The sequence below is a fragment of the Rosa chinensis genome, chromosome 3, assembly GCF_002994745.2.
Source record: "Rosa chinensis cultivar Old Blush chromosome 3, RchiOBHm-V2, whole genome shotgun sequence".
NCBI lineage: Eukaryota > Viridiplantae > Streptophyta > Magnoliopsida > Rosales > Rosaceae > Rosa > Rosa chinensis.
Window position 1 is genome coordinate 32,211,131 of NC_037090.1, and position 7,550 is coordinate 32,218,680.

The following is a 7,550-nucleotide window of genomic DNA, read 5'->3' on the forward strand; positions in this document are numbered from 1 at the left end:
TGTTGTTGTGTAATTTTGGCCAAAAGAAAAAGAAAAGGAAGAATAAAAGAAATGGCTTTGTTTTTGGAAGAAAAAGAAAATAAAGAAAAAGAGTAAAAGTTGGATTAAATGAGTTTTTACTATGGTAAAGTGATAAAAAGTGAAGAATGTGAAAGTAAAGGTAAATTCGGTAAAAAGGTAAAAGTGAAAGTGTGGAGGTGAAATTCATGGTAAAATTGAAAAGGTTAAAGTAAAAGGGAAATATCACCAATGGTCACTGAGTTATGACTTATTCGACACTTAACTCACTGTATTTTCAACAATATCACTTAACTCACTCAGTTTTACATCCGTCTTTCACTTAACTTATTGCCGTTAATTCTACCGTTAGAAGCCTTTAAAATTGAGGGTATATTTATCAAAACACTTAAAAATCATTTTTAACTTAAAAAAAACTACATTTATTAGACTTTTTTTCAATTTTTTTAAATTTCTGAAATTTCTAATTAAAAATGATTTTTTTTAACTTAAATATAATTTGAAAAAAAATTTGTCTTTTTAAAAAAAAAAAATTAGAAATGCATTTTTTTAGTGTTTAGACAAATATACCCTCAATTTACATTTATTAGACTTTTTTCAATTTTTTAAATTTATGAGATTTCTAATAAAAAAATGATTTTTTTTAACTTAAATATAATTTGAAAAAAAAAAATTGTCTTTAAAAAAAAAAAAGTTAGAAATACATTTTTTTGGTGTTTAGACAAATATACCCTCAATTTTAATAGCTTTTAACGGCAGAATTAACGACAGTGAGTTAAGTGAAAGACGGATCTAAAACTGAGTGAGTTAAGTGATATTGTTGAAAATACAGTGAGTTAAGTGTCGAATAAGTCATAACTCAGTGACCATTTGTGATGTTTTCCCTAAAGTAAAAGTAAAACTTTATTTATAATTATTTACTTATTTATTTTTAATAAATAAGAAATAATGCTAAATAAAGGAATATTTGGTCAGAAGTCAAAGTCAAAGTCAAAAGTCAACTCTGAGAGTTTATCAGGGTTGACCGACCTCGTAAAACGTAAGGATCGACTCGACTTTGGTTGCTCGGATTGGTGAAAGTTTAGCAGAGTGATAAGGACGTTTTCCTTTTTAAGAAAGAAGTTAGTTTCCCAAATTGGTAAAAGTTGAAAAAAAATAATTAATGGCCTCATTGAAATAAAAAGGATTTAATGTGCGCGATTACTTAAAGTTGATCATGATATTTACGTGGATAATTACTTACAAACTAAGTAATGGTTCAGGAAACACGATCATTAAGGAAGCTTAAGCGGAAAGCATCAGAGTGTGGAATACGCCGGCATTTTCCAGGTAGGGTGATCAAGTTGTCCCTTCCTTGTTAGAGGCTTTTCGATATATGTGGAATGCTCTAGTATAATATTATGTTGCCTGCAAGTATGTTTTTGGTTGTTCATTAGTTGATGCCTCGTGGTACCTGTGTTTTCATAACTAATAATTATTGATTGCGAAAACCGAGGCTAGACTTGCATGTTGAAATACTGTACCCTTTGTATGTTTGTGCTTGTGACTTGAAAGTGAATGGAACCTAGACACGTTGATTCCTAGGGATCCCACAGTGTCGATAATCGTGAACCTCTGGAGGGGGCTGTGCTCCTATGTTTGTCGAGGAAAGGTGAGTACAGACAGTGAACTAATCATAGGAGACTCAGAGCCAGGAAATAGACACTTTCGCTACTTGTAGTCACAAGGACTACAGAGTAATTGGCTGGTTCTCGAAGAATGACGAACCACGTCGGTCACCGTTTTATTTTAGTTTAGCTGGCAGGTAAGTATCTTGGAGCTCCAAGTTGTGTGGAGCATGCTGCATATGATTTCCTGAAATGAAACAACTATGATTGTTTTTGTTTGCATTTGTTTTACTCGATTTTACAAATGCGCGCAACCTATATTCTAGTAGCTATGTGTACCTACATGTGCATTTGCAAGCATAATTAGCTATAATGAGCCACGCTCATTGTACCGCCAGAGGTACCAACTCCCACCAAAGGAGTGACCTACCAAAGCACGGCCAGGCGGGCTACCGCCTGAGCCCCGGATCGCCCCCAAGTCACTGCTGACGCACCGCCAAGCGCCGCGCCAAGATAGCATCAGAAGCTCAGGACGCTGGGAATCGAAGCACATCAGTCCCACATCGAAAACAAGAAGAAGATCAGTCTTCTCCTTACCTATAAAAGGTCCTCTCCTCTCTCCTAATTAATTACGCATTTACTACTCATTTATTGTTATGCTGCCTATATGCATTGACTGACTTAGGCATTGGAGAAGTGAAGACCGCCCAACGCGGTCTCCCTCTGACTCCCTGTCTCTCGTGTGACAGCTAGCGAAGGCCATCAAGTCCTCAGAGTAGCGGTCCGCCCACCGGACCCGCGTTAAACGAAAGATAGGCTACCGCCGGACTTTGAGCATTAACATTGGCGCCGTCTGTGGGAACCCTTGAACAAAAGGTCATCCCGCCATAATCACCATGACTAACGGTAGCGGGGGAAACGCTGAAGAGCAGGCAGACCAGTCTACCATTCCCCAACCCACCAACCCGGCGGTAAACATCAACCGCGCACTATTCAGCACCCCGGTAAACCGCGGCGATGAGACAAACCCAAGTAGCAGCCCCCGCCAGGCCAAGACCTCACCCTCTATATGAGCTGGCACTGGCGGATCTTCATAAGGCAAACAGAGAACGTGAACAAGAGCTCAAAGAAAAAGCCGAGGCCCAAAAGCAGGTGGCCACGCTGGTGTCACATTTTGATGAACTAAAAAAGAACGTTGGAGGTAACCACCAACCCGGCACGGAACGAACAATCACGGAGCACCAGGCACAACCGGCCTAGTACCGGCGCATTGGTACCGACACCAGTCATGCATTTGCAGGTCCCGCTGGACCTACCAGAGCTATTGGGAGTGGAGCCGCCCCGCGTGCCCCAGTTAATGGTTGGAACAGGAAGCAGAATCATCGCTGCACACCCACCGCTTGAAGGCAAGGGCAAGAACCGAGGGAAACCCACCTGCCCCCAGGCGAGGGTCGGTCCAGCGGAGTGCCCGGCCAGGCCCCGCTGGCGACGCAACCGCTCAAATACTAGAGAGAATGCTGCAGTTGGAACAAAGGTTAGTCCGGGCGGAAGCAGGCACCTCGGCGCCAATTTCAAATCCGCTTTTCGTGTCCAGGCCAGGACCATTCGCCGCTGCGATCCTGCAGGCTGTCAGACCGGTGTACGCAAAGACTCCAAAAATGTCACATTATAGCGGTAAGACTGATCCCTTCGTCCATATGGACACCTTCAAGAAGGTCACCAACAACAAGGGATTCGATGACGCCACCCTGTGCCACTTGATCAGCAAAACGCTGGACAATGAGGCAATGAACTGGTTCTTCGAGTGCCCGCCGGGATCCATTGACTCATTCCAGGCGTTATCACATGCTTTCCTTTCTCGATTCATCCTACTGTCCTTCAGACACCACAATACAAGCCAGATGTTCAATGTTAAACAGGGTACGGAAGAAACACTAAAGGCATTCGTCACAAGGTGGCGGGCGGTAGCATCTCAATGCCATGATCTTGATAAAACAATGGCTTCGGCGGCTTTCAAGCAAGGACTCCTCAAGGGGCCATTCCTCTATCACCTCAACTACAATCATCCAAATGCTGTATACGACCACCTCATGAGTGAAGCGGTCATTCATGCCCAAGCAGAATTCATCACATATGGAGAAACCCCACCGCTACCAGCAACACCAACAAAATCAGCACAACAATCCTCCAGTCATCAGGAGACCGCTAGCAAAACTCCCACCACACCGCCAACTGACAAGAAGAGGGAGTGGCAACAGGGCCATTACCAGAACAAGCGGCAGAAAAACCAACACTACAAGGGAAACCGCCCATCCCATGGGGACAACCACAACAAACCAACGGAGTCCTCTAAGCGGTATGCGGTATTTACAGTCCTCACAGCTTCGTATGAGGAAATATACAATCAGTGCAAGGATCAGATCCCAAAGCCACCCCCAGGAAGATACCCAAAGATGGGCTAGGTTCCGACAAAAAAAAATGAATAAAAGAAAAGTTATGAGCTCTGTAGACCCCCGTACTTTTTCTTGTTATTTTAATTTGTCGCATAACGTATGAAATTACGTATTCGTAAGGTACGAATGTATTCGAGATTAGATTAAGATTTTGAGGCCATTAAAAGGATTAAGAAATTAGAGAAAATCCAATTTGGGTCTAGGAAACTATTTTTAAAGTATCGAGGCTTAGGACAAGCCCGGAAAAAAAAATTTCCGAATGGATTCGGTGAAGTGTCGGAGAAATAAGGATGTTTGAAGATGTATTTTCGAATTGGGCTTGAGGAAATTAAAAGGAAAATGAAAATGGTGCAGCCCAAGCCCATTGGCCCAACAGGAGGGGCAACTTAGACATTTCACAATTAAATTTTGGGAGAGGTATAAAAGGGAAAACCTTCTCTCAAAACCCTAGCCTCCCTCTCATTTTCTCCATCTCCTTTCTCTCTCTAACCGAGAGCCTCTCTCTCTAGCCTCCACCGGAAATCGCCGCCACCGCGCCGTCGCCGGAACCCCTCTCCTCACCAAAATTTCCAGATTTTCTCCTCTTCCTTCCCTCTTTCCATTTCTCCAACCAAAATCATGAAATTTAGCCATTTAATCCCCCAAAAACCCTAGAACCCGAAGCTAAATTTGGGGCTTTTGTGATTTCTTCTTTCCAAGCTCAAATCAAGGTATTTTCCATCCTAATCTAGCCTATATTCCTTCGATCTATACATCTTTCTTCCTAAATCCGAGTTTTTTTATTTGGGTTTGTGATTTTGTTTGCATGAGCCCGGTTTCTCCTTGAACCATGAAGCTAGGCTATGGGTTTGGCAAGAATTTTTGGTAAGGATCTATCCATGCAACCTTGTTTTCGAGTTTTTGGTTGAGATGTTGATTATGGACGGATTTGTAGGTGAAGAAGGCCAAGGAGAAGGAGTATGACATGATTTTTTAAGAAGAAAGGGTAAGGAATGGGTTTTGGACAAACCCTAGAATTTTTGGAATTTATTTGGTTGATTTTGGTTTTTGTGGAGCTATTGTTGTTGTTGGAAAATTGTGAAAATTAGATGTTTGAGGAGGATTTAATTAGTAGAATTTTATTAGCCTAGTTTTCTATGTGTTGGAATTTTGTGTTGAATATTTTGGTGAATTGTTGTTGTGTATTTTGGCCAAAAGAAAAAGAAAAGGAAGAAGAAAAGAAATGGGTTGTTTTTGGAAGAAAAGGAAAATAAAGAAAATGGTAAAAATTGGATTAAATGAGTTTTTACCTGGGTAAAGTGGTAAAAAGTGAAGAAGGTGAAAGTAAAGGTAAATTCGGTAAAAAGGAGGTAAATGGTAAAAGTGAAAGTGTGGAGGTAAAAGTTATGGTAAAAGTGAAAAGGTGAAAAAGGTGAAGTAAATGGGTAAAAGTAAAAGCAAAACTTTATTTATAATTATTTATTTATTTATTTTTAATAAATAAGAATTATTTACTTATTTATTTTTAATAAATAATAAATAATGGTAAATAAAGGATTACTTGGTCAAAAGTCAGAAGTCAAAGTCAAAGGTTAAAAGTCAACTCCGAGAGTTGACCAGGGTTGACCGACCTCATAAAACGTGAGGATCGACTCGACTTTGGTCGTTCGGATTGGCGAAAGTTTTGCGGAGCGATAAGTACGTTTTCCTTTTTAAGAAAGAAGTTAGTTTCCCAAATTGGTAAAGGTCGAAAGAAATAATTAATGGCCTCATTGAAATAAAAATGAATTAGTGTACGCGGTTACTTATGGTTGATCATGATGTTTACCTGGATAATTACTTACAAATTAAGTAATGGTTTAGGAAACACGATCGTTAAGGAAGCTTAAGCGGAAAACGTCAGAGTGTGGAATACGCCGGCATTTCCAGGTAGGGTGAGCTGTCCCTTCCTTGTTAGAGGTTTTCGATATATGTGGAATGCTATACTAAGATAGTATGTTGCCTGCAAGTGCGTTTTTGGTTGTTCATTAGTCGATGCCTCGTGATACATGTGTTTTCAGAACTGATAATTGCTAATTACGAAAACCGAGGCTAGACTTGCATGTTGAGATACTGTACCCTTGTATGTTTATACTTGTGACCTGAAAGTGAATGGGACCTAGACGCGTAGATTCCTAGGGATCCCACGGTGTCGATAACCGTGAACCTCCGGAGGGGGCTGTGCTCCTATGTCTGTCGAGGAAAGATTAGTATAGACAGTGAACCAGTCATAGGAGACTCAGGGCCAGGAAATGGACACTTTCGCTACTTGTAGTCAGAAGTACTACAGAGTAGTTGGCCGGTTCTCGAATTCAGGACGAACCAGGTCGGTCACAGATTTGTTTTATATTAGCCGGCAGGTAAGTATCTCGGAGCTCCAAATTGTGTGAAGCATACTGCATATGCTTTATAAAAGAAAATAAATGTTTGTGGTTGCCTCTTATTAAAAGTATTTTTAGAGAAACGTGCACAATATTAGGTAGTAAATATTTTCAAGTATATTGTTTTCAAACCTAGCATGGTTGGGTCGGCCCCTATTGGGCATGCGAGGACGAAAGCTCACCCATACTATAGTGTGCAGGTTTCGAGCATGTGGTCGGGAAGCGTACAGGGGAGGCACATGGCCCGGCTTGGCGCATTTCTCTTTAGTTTTATCAAAAGGAAGGTTTTGGTCCCTTATCGGATTTTGAAGTAATTTGGTTATTTATTTCCTCACTAATTTATTTGTTTTCTATTCGCTCATTCACAAAATTTCGAGAGACCCGTAACCCTGGGGCGCGTCTCTCATATTTGTTTTCACTTCGTGATTGTTATTTTCCAAATTGGACTCCGATTGTAAACCCAAATCTTTTATCTCACTTTAAAATTCCGCTTGCGAAAATATGTTGTTCGGTTGCTAGAATGTTTTGTGACTTTTGTCCAATAAAGCGTTTTGTAAACCAACAACCTAAACTCAAAAGGCCTTGCGGTTTCGGGTTGATGAGCTATCAAGATGTCATTCGTGACATGTCGATTCCTCATTGGCTCGGAGTCGCGGCGCTGTGGGACCCCCCTCTCGGGTCACCACATCATCGCTGGATGCATGCTTCTCATGAAATTCCCCACACCCAACGACACAGGCTGTGTCAAGGGAAGTCAGCAGTTGGCACGAGAATGTTATTCAACTACCATAGCACGGTCAACCTGCCGCCATGAGATCCTAGCAGTTAGCGGTCAGGCACCGCCACCTAATATCTTTGAGGATCCTAGGGATGACGAGAAGAAGTATGTAAAGAAGGAGCCAGTCAATCCTGAAACGTCATTAAAGGTTGTTAGCATCTCTGACGAGCACCCTGAGCGGACAGTCCACATAGGCGCTCAATTAGACCCAGAGGTGGCGGCGGAACTCACTCGGTTCTTATGTGACAATGCTGCAGTCTTTGCCTGGTCATACGCAGACATGCCAGGTATCTCC

The 7,550-nt window shown here is 41.5% G+C and overlaps 1 long non-coding RNA gene across 1 annotated transcript; it reads left to right on the plus strand.

Moving 5' to 3' along the window:
• Window positions 1-4,545: 4,545 nt before the first annotated feature.
• On the plus strand, window positions 4,546-6,934 carry LOC112195298. The gene is made up of 4 exons (XR_002934451.2): window positions 4,546-4,788; window positions 4,918-5,063; window positions 5,921-5,986; window positions 6,671-6,934. It is a non-coding gene; the product is annotated as an uncharacterized LOC112195298 (long non-coding RNA).
• Window positions 6,935-7,550: the final 616 nt, after the last annotated feature.